Below are 14509 nucleotides of genomic sequence, written 5' to 3' on the forward strand. Positions count from 1 at the left end.
AACCGTGAAAGGGGCGGGCCCAACAAGGTCCCCTTCATGGGCACTATCACTGCTTGCTGTCAGGGAGGCTGCCAGACAATTTTCCATGCACACTCTGGGCTGGGGGGCAGTCAACCACCAGTACACACAGCAGAACCTAAACCCATACCATTATTGCTAAGCAGCAAGACAGGGGCCCATTGCACTCCCACGGGGCCTTTTTAAATGCAATCCATAACCCGGATTTGCCAGGAACCCTTCTTACTCCTCCTACTTGCATGTGACACTGGGCTTAGGATCTGCATAGGAAACACACACACAAGCACACACCTACCTTTGTTGCCTGCAGATGCCTCCTTGGCTGTCCCCAAACGGTATCAAACCAACACCCACGGGAAGCTGTAAGCATAGAGGACATGCCTGCACCCCATTGGACTTACCTGTGTGGGTTAAATCCGGGTTATTTGACAACCTATGGCGGTGATGGTTCTGCTCAGGCAGAGCAGTGCTGATGCTCCTCATAAAGCTGTCGCTGCTGTGAAGGTTCTAGGTGACATCACAAATCCCTTTGGTTACATACACAACAAAGCTGGGTTGTTGTTGTTTACACTCTGCAAGGCCTGTGGAAGTGAGTGACATCATAGCACTGTAGTTCTGAGGGTTCAAGATGGATGCAACAATCTCCTGTTGCTTCTATGAAGGCCGTAATAGACGACATCACCAAACAGCTCCATAGTCACATACACAGCAAAGGAGAGATGTTGTTTACACCTAGTGATGTCAGTGGTATTGAGTGACATCACAGCACAGTGCTAAGGCTCCTGGGCCTGGACACAGCAGCGGCTGCAATATCTCAACGGAGAATACGTTTATATCTATGTGTGTGTGTGCGCATATATATATATATATATATATATATATATATATATATATATTTCTCCGCCGAAATCACTTTTAAACCCATTTCCACCTTTTTTTCCCTTCTCCTCCTCTTACTTTTTTTTCACGTTTTTTTACGTTTTTCTCCTTTTCGCCTCTTTTCTGGGCGTATTATTCTTCTTTTTCTTCTTTTTTTTCGTCTAATGCATACCCCATCAGTGCAGCAATGCTTATTCAATACCGCCAGCAGATGGAGACACTGGGGGATAATTTTCTAAGGATTTATACTGATTTTTCCTGTCTGAATTTGTCGCACAGAAAGTTGCAGGCCAAATATGTGTGACATTTCTGCGACTTTAGCTTCTAGAGCATTTTTACAACATTATACATAGGTGCTGAATACATAAAAAGCGACTGTTCAGCGACAGACAAGTCGCATCGGCTGAAAGTAGGCCAGAATGTCAGTCCATGTTGGAGCAGGTTTAGATACAGTCTAAAGCATAGATCTCAAAGTCTGTGCACAGAATTTAGCAAGGGCCTCGCACCTTCTGATGCATCAGGTAGGTGCACAATAGCATAGCCTAACCCTCTGTACTTTGGTCTATATTGATGCGGGACATAGACAGCCAGCTGATGACCAATCCATTAGTGCAATGGATGGCTGGAAGCATTTGTCTTTGCCTTTGCAATACCACAGAAGCAATGCATGGTCAATGTACAGCAATGACACACCTGTGTGAACAGCCAGGAGACCCCCCCCCCATGTTATGTTACATAGTTACATAGTTAGTACGGTCGAAAAAAGACATATGTCCATCACGTTCAACCAGGGAATTAAGGGGTAGGGGTGTGGCGCGATATTGGGGAAGGGATGAGATTTTATATTTCTTCATAAGCATTAATCTTATTTTGTCAATTAGGAACATTCAGCACCCACCCGCTATCAAGGCAGCTGCCTATCATGTCATGCCCTACCTGCACAGGTGTGCTGGCTACTCAAATGATCCAATTAAGGAGGCCATTTAGTCAGCAGCAGCAGAAGTCCTGTGCCTGGACGCTCCAACAGGGGCCAGACACAAGCAGAAGCAGAAGCAGCAGAAGCAGCAGCAGCACCACCTTTTGTTTTTTGGCTGCAGCAGCAGCAAGGCCCACAGGGCTGGCTAGCTGGCTAGCCAGCAAGCAGGTAGCAATGAAAGTAGGAATCTTTCTTTTTAACCCTGTAAGGGGGTGGTGCACTGTACCCGAAGATACTGCCATATCGGGTCAATGCATAGGGCGACGGAAGCAAGCTTCGAAATCGGCCCCCGTTCTCAAAAATCCATTTAATATATGGTCCCCAGATAGGGGACGTATCAGATATTAAACTGATAAGAACAGATACTACACTTGATCTTAGCCAAAAGGCCGAGAAGCGATAACCGTGAAAGGGGCGGGCCCAACAAGGTCCCCTTCATGGGCACTATCACTGCTTGCTGTCAGGGAGGCTGCCAGACAATTTTCCATGCACACTCTGGGCTGGGGGGCAGTCAACCACCAGTACACACAGCAGAACCTAAACCCATACCATTATTGCTAAGCAGCAAGACAGGGGCCCATTGCACTCCCACGGGGCCTTTTTAAATGCAATCCATAACCCGGATTTGCCAGGAACCCTTCTTACTCCTCCTACTTGCATGTGACACTGGGCTTAGGATCTGCATAGGAAACACACACACAAGCACACACCTACCTTTGTTGCCTGCAGATGCCTCCTTGGCTGTCCCCAAACGGTATCAAACCAACACCCACGGGAAGCTGTAAGCATAGAGGACATGCCTGCACCCCATTGGACTTACCTGTGTGGGTTAAATCCGGGTTATTTGACAACCTATGGCGGTGATGGTTCTGCTCAGGCAGAGCAGTGCTGATGCTCCTCATAAAGCTGTCGCTGCTGTGAAGGTTCTAGGTGACATCACAAATCCCTTTGGTTACATACACAACAAAGCTGGGTTGTTGTTGTTTACACTCTGCAAGGCCTGTGGAAGTGAGTGACATCATAGCACTGTAGTTCTGAGGGTTCAAGATGGATGCAACAATCTCCTGTTGCTTCTATGAAGGCCGTAATAGACGACATCACCAAACAGCTCCATAGTCACATACACAGCAAAGGAGAGATGTTGTTTACACCTAGTGATGTCAGTGGTATTGAGTGACATCACAGCACAGTGCTAAGGCTCCTGGGCCTGGACACAGCAGCGGCTGCAATATCTCAACGGAGAATACGTTTATATCTATGTGTGTGTGTGCGCATATATATATATATATATATATATATATATATATATATATATATATTTCTCCGCCGAAATCACTTTTAAACCCATTTCCACCTTTTTTTCCCTTCTCCTCCTCTTACTTTTTTTTCACGTTTTTTTACGTTTTTCTCCTTTTCGCCTCTTTTCTGGGCGTATTATTCTTCTTTTTCTTCTTTTTTTTCGTCTAATGCATACCCCATCAGTGCAGCAATGCTTATTCAATACCGCCAGCAGATGGAGACACTGGGGGATAATTTTCTAAGGATTTATACTGATTTTTCCTGTCTGAATTTGTCGCACAGAAAGTTGCAGGCCAAATATGTGTGACATTTCTGCGACTTTAGCTTCTAGAGCATTTTTACAACATTATACATAGGTGCTGAATACATAAAAAGCGACTGTTCAGCGACAGACAAGTCGCATCGGCTGAAAGTAGGCCAGAATGTCAGTCCATGTTGGAGCAGGTTTAGATACAGTCTAAAGCATAGATCTCAAAGTCTGTGCACAGAATTTAGCAAGGGCCTCGCACCTTCTGATGCATCAGGTAGGTGCACAATAGCATAGCCTAACCCTCTGTACTTTGGTCTATATTGATGCGGGACATAGACAGCCAGCTGATGACCAATCCATTAGTGCAATGGATGGCTGGAAGCATTTGTCTTTGCCTTTGCAATACCACAGAAGCAATGCATGGTCAATGTACAGCAATGACACACCTGTGTGAACAGCCAGGAGACCCCCCCCCCATGTTATGTTACATAGTTACATAGTTAGTACGGTCGAAAAAAGACATATGTCCATCACGTTCAACCAGGGAATTAAGGGGTAGGGGTGTGGCGCGATATTGGGGAAGGGATGAGATTTTATATTTCTTCATAAGCATTAATCTTATTTTGTCAATTAGGAACATTCAGCACCCACCCGCTATCAAGGCAGCTGCCTATCATGTCATGCCCTACCTGCACAGGTGTGCTGGCTACTCAAATGATCCAATTAAGGAGGCCATTTAGTCAGCAGCAGCAGAAGTCCTGTGCCTGGACGCTCCAACAGGGGCCAGACACAAGCAGAAGCAGAAGCAGCAGCAGCAGCACCACCTTTTGTTTTTTGGCTGCAGCAGCAGCAAGGCCCACAGGGCTGGCTAGCTGGCTAGCCAGCAAGCAGGTAGCAATGAAAGTAGGAATCTTTCTTTTTAACCCTGTAAGGGGGTGGTGCACTGTACCCGAAGATACTGCCATATCGGGTCAATGCATAGGGCGACGGAAGCAAGCTTCGAAATCGGCCCCCGTTCTCAAAAATCCATTTAATATATGGTCCCCAGATAGGGGACGTATCAGATATTAAACTGATAAGAACAGATACTACACTTGATCTTAGCCAAAAGGCCGAGAAGCGATAACCGTGAAAGGGGCGGGCCCAACAAGGTCCCCTTCATGGGCACTATCACTGCTTGCTGTCAGGGAGGCTGCCAGACAATTTTCCATGCACACTCTGGGCTGGGGGGCAGTCAACCACCAGTACACACAGCAGAACCTAAACCCATACCATTATTGCTAAGCAGCAAGACAGGGGCCCATTGCACTCCCACGGGGCCTTTTTAAATGCAATCCATAACCCGGATTTGCCAGGAACCCTTCTTACTCCTCCTACTTGCATGTGACACTGGGCTTAGGATCTGCATAGGAAACACACACACAAGCACACACCTACCTTTGTTGCCTGCAGATGCCTCCTTGGCTGTCCCCAAACGGTATCAAACCAACACCCACGGGAAGCTGTAAGCATAGAGGACATGCCTGCACCCCATTGGACTTACCTGTGTGGGTTAAATCCGGGTTATTTGACAACCTATGGCGGTGATGGTTCTGCTCAGGCAGAGCAGTGCTGATGCTCCTCATAAAGCTGTCGCTGCTGTGAAGGTTCTAGGTGACATCACAAATCCCTTTGGTTACATACACAACAAAGCTGGGTTGTTGTTGTTTACACTCTGCAAGGCCTGTGGAAGTGAGTGACATCATAGCACTGTAGTTCTGAGGGTTCAAGATGGATGCAACAATCTCCTGTTGCTTCTATGAAGGCCGTAATAGACGACATCACCAAACAGCTCCATAGTCACATACACAGCAAAGGAGAGATGTTGTTTACACCTAGTGATGTCAGTGGTATTGAGTGACATCACAGCACAGTGCTAAGGCTCCTGGGCCTGGACACAGCAGCGGCTGCAATATCTCAACGGAGAATACGTTTATATCTATGTGTGTGTGTGCGCATATATATATATATATATATATATATATATATATATATATATATATTTCTCCGCCGAAATCACTTTTAAACCCATTTCCACCTTTTTTTCCCTTCTCCTCCTCTTACTTTTTTTTCACGTTTTTTTACGTTTTTCTCCTTTTCGCCTCTTTTCTGGGCGTATTATTCTTCTTTTTCTTCTTTTTTTTCGTCTAATGCATACCCCATCAGTGCAGCAATGCTTATTCAATACCGCCAGCAGATGGAGACACTGGGGGATAATTTTCTAAGGATTTATACTGATTTTTCCTGTCTGAATTTGTCGCACAGAAAGTTGCAGGCCAAATATGTGTGACATTTCTGCGACTTTAGCTTCTAGAGCATTTTTACAACATTATACATAGGTGCTGAATACATAAAAAGCGACTGTTCAGCGACAGACAAGTCGCATCGGCTGAAAGTAGGCCAGAATGTCAGTCCATGTTGGAGCAGGTTTAGATACAGTCTAAAGCATAGATCTCAAAGTCTGTGCACAGAATTTAGCAAGGGCCTCGCACCTTCTGATGCATCAGGTAGGTGCACAATAGCATAGCCTAACCCTCTGTACTTTGGTCTATATTGATGCGGGACATAGACAGCCAGCTGATGACCAATCCATTAGTGCAATGGATGGCTGGAAGCATTTGTCTTTGCCTTTGCAATACCACAGAAGCAATGCATGGTCAATGTACAGCAATGACACACCTGTGTGAACAGCCAGGAGACCCCCCCCCCCATGTTATGTTACATAGTTACATAGTTAGTACGGTCGAAAAAAGACATATGTCCATCACGTTCAACCAGGGAATTAAGGGGTAGGGGTGTGGCGCGATATTGGGGAAGGGATGAGATTTTATATTTCTTCATAAGCATTAATCTTATTTTGTCAATTAGGAACATTCAGCACCCACCCGCTATCAAGGCAGCTGCCTATCATGTCATGCCCTACCTGCACAGGTGTGCTGGCTACTCAAATGATCCAATTAAGGAGGCCATTTAGTCAGCAGCAGCAGAAGTCCTGTGCCTGGACGCTCCAACAGGGGCCAGACACAAGCAGAAGCAGAAGCAGCAGAAGCAGCAGCAGCACCACCTTTTGTTTTTTGGCTGCAGCAGCAGCAAGGCCCACAGGGCTGGCTAGCTGGCTAGCCAGCAAGCAGGTAGCAATGAAAGTAGGAATCTTTCTTTTTAACCCTGTAAGGGGGTGGTGCACTGTACCCGAAGATACTGCCATATCGGGTCAATGCATAGGGCGACGGAAGCAAGCTTCGAAATCGGCCCCCGTTCTCAAAAATCCATTTAATATATGGTCCCCAGATAGGGGACGTATCAGATATTAAACTGATAAGAACAGATACTACACTTGATCTTAGCCAAAAGGCCGAGAAGCGATAACCGTGAAAGGGGCGGGCCCAACAAGGTCCCCTTCATGGGCACTATCACTGCTTGCTGTCAGGGAGGCTGCCAGACAATTTTCCATGCACACTCTGGGCTGGGGGGCAGTCAACCACCAGTACACACAGCAGAACCTAAACCCATACCATTATTGCTAAGCAGCAAGACAGGGGCCCATTGCACTCCCACGGGGCCTTTTTAAATGCAATCCATAACCCGGATTTGCCAGGAACCCTTCTTACTCCTCCTACTTGCATGTGACACTGGGCTTAGGATCTGCATAGGAAACACACACACAAGCACACACCTACCTTTGTTGCCTGCAGATGCCTCCTTGGCTGTCCCCAAACGGTATCAAACCAACACCCACGGGAAGCTGTAAGCATAGAGGACATGCCTGCACCCCATTGGACTTACCTGTGTGGGTTAAATCCGGGTTATTTGACAACCTATGGCGGTGATGGTTCTGCTCAGGCAGAGCAGTGCTGATGCTCCTCATAAAGCTGTCGCTGCTGTGAAGGTTCTAGGTGACATCACAAATCCCTTTGGTTACATACACAACAAAGCTGGGTTGTTGTTGTTTACACTCTGCAAGGCCTGTGGAAGTGAGTGACATCATAGCACTGTAGTTCTGAGGGTTCAAGATGGATGCAACAATCTCCTGTTGCTTCTATGAAGGCCGTAATAGACGACATCACCAAACAGCTCCATAGTCACATACACAGCAAAGGAGAGATGTTGTTTACACCTAGTGATGTCAGTGGTATTGAGTGACATCACAGCACAGTGCTAAGGCTCCTGGGCCTGGACACAGCAGCGGCTGCAATATCTCAACGGAGAATACGTTTATATCTATGTGTGTGTGTGCGCATATATATATATATATATATATATATATATATATATATATATATATATTTCTCCGCCGAAATCACTTTTAAACCCATTTCCACCTTTTTTTCCCTTCTCCTCCTCTTACTTTTTTTTCACGTTTTTTTACGTTTTTCTCCTTTTCGCCTCTTTTCTGGGCGTATTATTCTTCTTTTTCTTCTTTTTTTTCGTCTAATGCATACCCCATCAGTGCAGCAATGCTTATTCAATACCGCCAGCAGATGGAGACACTGGGGGATAATTTTCTAAGGATTTATACTGATTTTTCCTGTCTGAATTTGTCGCACAGAAAGTTGCAGGCCAAATATGTGTGACATTTCTGCGACTTTAGCTTCTAGAGCATTTTTACAACATTATACATAGGTGCTGAATACATAAAAAGCGACTGTTCAGCGACAGACAAGTCGCATCGGCTGAAAGTAGGCCAGAATGTCAGTCCATGTTGGAGCAGGTTTAGATACAGTCTAAAGCATAGATCTCAAAGTCTGTGCACAGAATTTAGCAAGGGCCTCGCACCTTCTGATGCATCAGGTAGGTGCACAATAGCATAGCCTAACCCTCTGTACTTTGGTCTATATTGATGCGGGACATAGACAGCCAGCTGATGACCAATCCATTAGTGCAATGGATGGCTGGAAGCATTTGTCTTTGCCTTTGCAATACCACAGAAGCAATGCATGGTCAATGTACAGCAATGACACACCTGTGTGAACAGCCAGGAGACCCCCCCCCCATGTTATGTTACATAGTTACATAGTTAGTACGGTCGAAAAAAGACATATGTCCATCACGTTCAACCAGGGAATTAAGGGGTAGGGGTGTGGCGCGATATTGGGGAAGGGATGAGATTTTATATTTCTTCATAAGCATTAATCTTATTTTGTCAATTAGGAACATTCAGCACCCACCCGCTATCAAGGCAGCTGCCTATCATGTCATGCCCTACCTGCACAGGTGTGCTGGCTACTCAAATGATCCAATTAAGGAGGCCATTTAGTCAGCAGCAGCAGAAGTCCTGTGCCTGGACGCTCCAACAGGGGCCAGACACAAGCAGAAGCAGAAGCAGCAGCAGCAGCACCACCTTTTGTTTTTTGGCTGCAGCAGCAGCAAGGCCCACAGGGCTGGCTAGCTGGCTAGCTGGCTAGCCAGCAAGCAGGTAGCAATGAAAGTAGGAATCTTTCTTTTTAACCCTGTAAGGGGGTGGTGCACTGTACCCGAAGATACTGCCATATCGGGTCAATGCATAGGGCGACGGAAGCAAGCTTCGAAATCGGCCCCCGTTCTCAAAAATCCATTTAATATATGGTCCCCAGATAGGGGACGTATCAGATATTAAACTGATAAGAACAGATACTACACTTGATCTTAGCCAAAAGGCCGAGAAGCGATAACCGTGAAAGGGGCGGGCCCAACAAGGTCCCCTTCATGGGCACTATCACTGCTTGCTGTCAGGGAGGCTGCCAGACAATTTTCCATGCACACTCTGGGCTGGGGGGCAGTCAACCACCAGTACACACAGCAGAACCTAAACCCATACCATTATTGCTAAGCAGCAAGACAGGGGCCCATTGCACTCCCACGGGGCCTTTTTAAATGCAATCCATAACCCGGATTTGCCAGGAACCCTTCTTACTCCTCCTACTTGCATGTGACACTGGGCTTAGGATCTGCATAGGAAACACACACACAAGCACACACCTACCTTTGTTGCCTGCAGATGCCTCCTTGGCTGTCCCCAAACGGTATCAAACCAACACCCACGGGAAGCTGTAAGCATAGAGGACATGCCTGCACCCCATTGGACTTACCTGTGTGGGTTAAATCCGGGTTATTTGACAACCTATGGCGGTGATGGTTCTGCTCAGGCAGAGCAGTGCTGATGCTCCTCATAAAGCTGTCGCTGCTGTGAAGGTTCTAGGTGACATCACAAATCCCTTTGGTTACATACACAACAAAGCTGGGTTGTTGTTGTTTACACTCTGCAAGGCCTGTGGAAGTGAGTGACATCATAGCACTGTAGTTCTGAGGGTTCAAGATGGATGCAACAATCTCCTGTTGCTTCTATGAAGGCCATAATAGACGACATCACCAAACAGCTCCATAGTCACATACACAGCAAAGGAGAGATGTTGTTTACACCTAGTGATGTCAGTGGTATTGAGTGACATCACAGCACAGTGCTAAGGCTCCTGGGCCTGGACACAGCAGCGGCTGCAATATCTCAACGGAGAATACGTTTATATCTATGTGTGTGTGTGCGCATATATATATATATATATATATATATATATATATATATATATATATTTCTCCGCCGAAATCACTTTTAAACCCATTTCCACCTTTTTTTCCCTTCTCCTCCTCTTACTTTTTTTTCACGTTTTTTTACGTTTTTCTCCTTTTCGCCTCTTTTCTGGGCGTATTATTCTTCTTTTTCTTCTTTTTTTTCGTCTAATGCATACCCCATCAGTGCAGCAATGCTTATTCAATACCGCCAGCAGATGGAGACACTGGGGGATAATTTTCTAAGGATTTATACTGATTTTTCCTGTCTGAATTTGTCGCACAGAAAGTTGCAGGCCAAATATGTGTGACATTTCTGCGACTTTAGCTTCTAGAGCATTTTTACAACATTATACATAGGTGCTGAATACATAAAAAGCGACTGTTCAGCGACAGACAAGTCGCATCGGCTGAAAGTAGGCCAGAATGTCAGTCCATGTTGGAGCAGGTTTAGATACAGTCTAAAGCATAGATCTCAAAGTCTGTGCACAGAATTTAGCAAGGGCCTCGCACCTTCTGATGCATCAGGTAGGTGCACAATAGCATAGCCTAACCCTCTGTACTTTGGTCTATATTGATGCGGGACATAGACAGCCAGCTGATGACCAATCCATTAGTGCAATGGATGGCTGGAAGCATTTGTCTTTGCCTTTGCAATACCACAGAAGCAATGCATGGTCAATGTACAGCAATGACACACCTGTGTGAACAGCCAGGAGACCCCCCCCCCATGTTATGTTACATAGTTACATAGTTAGTACGGTCGAAAAAAGACATATGTCCATCACGTTCAACCAGGGAATTAAGGGGTAGGGGTGTGGCGCGATATTGGGGAAGGGATGAGATTTTATATTTCTTCATAAGCATTAATCTTATTTTGTCAATTAGGAACATTCAGCACCCACCCGCTATCAAGGCAGCTGCCTATCATGTCATGCCCTACCTGCACAGGTGTGCTGGCTACTCAAATGATCCAATTAAGGAGGCCATTTAGTCAGCAGCAGCAGAAGTCCTGTGCCTGGACGCTCCAACAGGGGCCAGACACAAGCAGAAGCAGAAGCAGCAGAAGCAGCAGCAGCACCACCTTTTGTTTTTTGGCTGCAGCAGCAGCAAGGCCCACAGGGCTGGCTAGCTGGCTAGCCAGCAAGCAGGTAGCAATGAAAGTAGGAATCTTTCTTTTTAACCCTGTAAGGGGGTGGTGCACTGTACCCGAAGATACTGCCATATCGGGTCAATGCATAGGGCGACGGAAGCAAGCTTCGAAATCGGCCCCCGTTCTCAAAAATCCATTTAATATATGGTCCCCAGATAGGGGACGTATCAGATATTAAACTGATAAGAACAGATACTACACTTGATCTTAGCCAAAAGGCCGAGAAGCGATAACCGTGAAAGGGGCGGGCCCAACAAGGTCCCCTTCATGGGCACTATCACTGCTTGCTGTCAGGGAGGCTGCCAGACAATTTTCCATGCACACTCTGGGCTGGGGGGCAGTCAACCACCAGTACACACAGCAGAACCTAAACCCATACCATTATTGCTAAGCAGCAAGACAGGGGCCCATTGCACTCCCACGGGGCCTTTTTAAATGCAATCCATAACCCGGATTTGCCAGGAACCCTTCTTACTCCTCCTACTTGCATGTGACACTGGGCTTAGGATCTGCATAGGAAACACACACACAAGCACACACCTACCTTTGTTGCCTGCAGATGCCTCCTTGGCTGTCCCCAAACGGTATCAAACCAACACCCACGGGAAGCTGTAAGCATAGAGGACATGCCTGCACCCCATTGGACTTACCTGTGTGGGTTAAATCCGGGTTATTTGACAACCTATGGCGGTGATGGTTCTGCTCAGGCAGAGCAGTGCTGATGCTCCTCATAAAGCTGTCGCTGCTGTGAAGGTTCTAGGTGACATCACAAATCCCTTTGGTTACATACACAACAAAGCTGGGTTGTTGTTGTTTACACTCTGCAAGGCCTGTGGAAGTGAGTGACATCATAGCACTGTAGTTCTGAGGGTTCAAGATGGATGCAACAATCTCCTGTTGCTTCTATGAAGGCCGTAATAGACGACATCACCAAACAGCTCCATAGTCACATACACAGCAAAGGAGAGATGTTGTTTACACCTAGTGATGTCAGTGGTATTGAGTGACATCACAGCACAGTGCTAAGGCTCCTGGGCCTGGACACAGCAGCGGCTGCAATATCTCAACGGAGAATACGTTTATATCTATGTGTGTGTGTGCGCATATATATATATATATATATATATATATATATATATATATTTCTCCGCCGAAATCACTTTTAAACCCATTTCCACCTTTTTTTCCCTTCTCCTCCTCTTACTTTTTTTTCACGTTTTTTTACGTTTTTCTCCTTTTCGCCTCTTTTCTGGGCGTATTATTCTTCTTTTTCTTCTTTTTTTTCGTCTAATGCATACCCCATCAGTGCAGCAATGCTTATTCAATACCGCCAGCAGATGGAGACACTGGGGGATAATTTTCTAAGGATTTATACTGATTTTTCCTGTCTGAATTTGTCGCACAGAAAGTTGCAGGCCAAATATGTGTGACATTTCTGCGACTTTAGCTTCTAGAGCATTTTTACAACATTATACATAGGTGCTGAATACATAAAAAGCGACTGTTCAGCGACAGACAAGTCGCATCGGCTGAAAGTAGGCCAGAATGTCAGTCCATGTTGGAGCAGGTTTAGATACAGTCTAAAGCATAGATCTCAAAGTCTGTGCACAGAATTTAGCAAGGGCCTCGCACCTTCTGATGCATCAGGTAGGTGCACAATAGCATAGCCTAACCCTCTGTACTTTGGTCTATATTGATGCGGGACATAGACAGCCAGCTGATGACCAATCCATTAGTGCAATGGATGGCTGGAAGCATTTGTCTTTGCCTTTGCAATACCACAGAAGCAATGCATGGTCAATGTACAGCAATGACACACCTGTGTGAACAGCCAGGAGACCCCCCCCCCATGTTATGTTACATAGTTACATAGTTAGTACGGTCGAAAAAAGACATATGTCCATCACGTTCAACCAGGGAATTAAGGGGTAGGGGTGTGGCGCGATATTGGGGAAGGGATGAGATTTTATATTTCTTCATAAGCATTAATCTTATTTTGTCAATTAGGAACATTCAGCACCCACCCGCTATCAAGGCAGCTGCCTATCATGTCATGCCCTACCTGCACAGGTGTGCTGGCTACTCAAATGATCCAATTAAGGAGGCCATTTAGTCAGCAGCAGCAGAAGTCCTGTGCCTGGACGCTCCAACAGGGGCCAGACACAAGCAGAAGCAGAAGCAGCAGAAGCAGCAGCAGCACCACCTTTTGTTTTTTGGCTGCAGCAGCAGCAAGGCCCACAGGGCTGGCTAGCTGGCTAGCCAGCAAGCAGGTAGCAATGAAAGTAGGAATCTTTCTTTTTAACCCTGTAAGGGGGTGGTGCACTGTACCCGAAGATACTGCCATATCGGGTCAATGCATAGGGCGACGGAAGCAAGCTTCGAAATCGGCCCCCGTTCTCAAAAATCCATTTAATATATGGTCCCCAGATAGGGGACGTATCAGATATTAAACTGATAAGAACAGATACTACACTTGATCTTAGCCAAAAGGCCGAGAAGCGATAACCGTGAAAGGGGCGGGCCCAACAAGGTCCCCTTCATGGGCACTATCACTGCTTGCTGTCAGGGAGGCTGCCAGACAATTTTCCATGCACACTCTGGGCTGGGGGGCAGTCAACCACCAGTACACACAGCAGAACCTAAACCCATACCATTATTGCTAAGCAGCAAGACAGGGGCCCATTGCACTCCCACGGGGCCTTTTTAAATGCAATCCATAACCCGGATTTGCCAGGAACCCTTCTTACTCCTCCTACTTGCATGTGACACTGGGCTTAGGATCTGCATAGGAAACACACACACAAGCACACACCTACCTTTGTTGCCTGCAGATGCCTCCTTGGCTGTCCCCAAACGGTATCAAACCAACACCCACGGGAAGCTGTAAGCATAGAGGACATGCCTGCACCCCATTGGACTTACCTGTGTGGGTTAAATCCGGGTTATTTGACAACCTATGGCGGTGATGGTTCTGCTCAGGCAGAGCAGTGCTGATGCTCCTCATAAAGCTGTCGCTGCTGTGAAGGTTCTAGGTGACATCACAAATCCCTTTGGTTACATACACAACAAAGCTGGGTTGTTGTTGTTTACACTCTGCAAGGCCTGTGGAAGTGAGTGACATCATAGCACTGTAGTTCTGAGGGTTCAAGATGGATGCAACAATCTCCTGTTGCTTCTATGAAGGCCGTAATAGACGACATCACCAAACAGCTCCATAGTCACATACACAGCAAAGGAGAGATGTTGTTTACACCTAGTGATGTCAGTGGTATTGAGTGACATCACAGCACAGTGCTAAGGCTCCTGGGCCTGGACACAGCAGCGGCTGCAATATCTCAACGGAGAATACGTTTAT

General features: G+C 46.4%; 6 non-coding genes across 6 annotated transcripts; all 6 read right to left on the minus strand.

The window, feature by feature from the left end:
- Positions 1 to 2083: 2083 nt before the first annotated feature.
- LOC130321397 (U2 spliceosomal RNA) lies at positions 2084 to 2274 on the minus strand. Its single transcript, XR_008867126.1, has one exon. It is a non-coding gene; the product is annotated as a U2 spliceosomal RNA (small nuclear RNA).
- Positions 2275 to 4355: 2081 nt separating this feature from the next.
- Positions 4356 to 4546, minus strand: LOC130321398 (U2 spliceosomal RNA). Its single transcript, XR_008867127.1, has one exon. It is a non-coding gene; the product is annotated as a U2 spliceosomal RNA (small nuclear RNA).
- A 2088-nt stretch (positions 4547 to 6634) lies between these two features.
- LOC130321399 (U2 spliceosomal RNA) lies at positions 6635 to 6825 on the minus strand. Its single transcript, XR_008867128.1, has one exon. It is a non-coding gene; the product is annotated as a U2 spliceosomal RNA (small nuclear RNA).
- Positions 6826 to 8916: 2091 nt separating this feature from the next.
- On the minus strand, positions 8917 to 9107 carry LOC130321400 (U2 spliceosomal RNA). Its single transcript, XR_008867129.1, has one exon. It is a non-coding gene; the product is annotated as a U2 spliceosomal RNA (small nuclear RNA).
- A 2087-nt stretch (positions 9108 to 11194) lies between these two features.
- Positions 11195 to 11385, minus strand: LOC130321401 (U2 spliceosomal RNA). Its single transcript, XR_008867130.1, has one exon. It is a non-coding gene; the product is annotated as a U2 spliceosomal RNA (small nuclear RNA).
- A 2081-nt stretch (positions 11386 to 13466) lies between these two features.
- On the minus strand, positions 13467 to 13657 carry LOC130321402 (U2 spliceosomal RNA). Its single transcript, XR_008867131.1, has one exon. It is a non-coding gene; the product is annotated as a U2 spliceosomal RNA (small nuclear RNA).
- Positions 13658 to 14509: the final 852 nt, after the last annotated feature.

This window comes from Hyla sarda, unplaced genomic scaffold (genome assembly GCF_029499605.1).
Source record: "Hyla sarda isolate aHylSar1 unplaced genomic scaffold, aHylSar1.hap1 scaffold_2260, whole genome shotgun sequence".
Lineage (NCBI taxonomy): Eukaryota > Metazoa > Chordata > Amphibia > Anura > Hylidae > Hyla > Hyla sarda.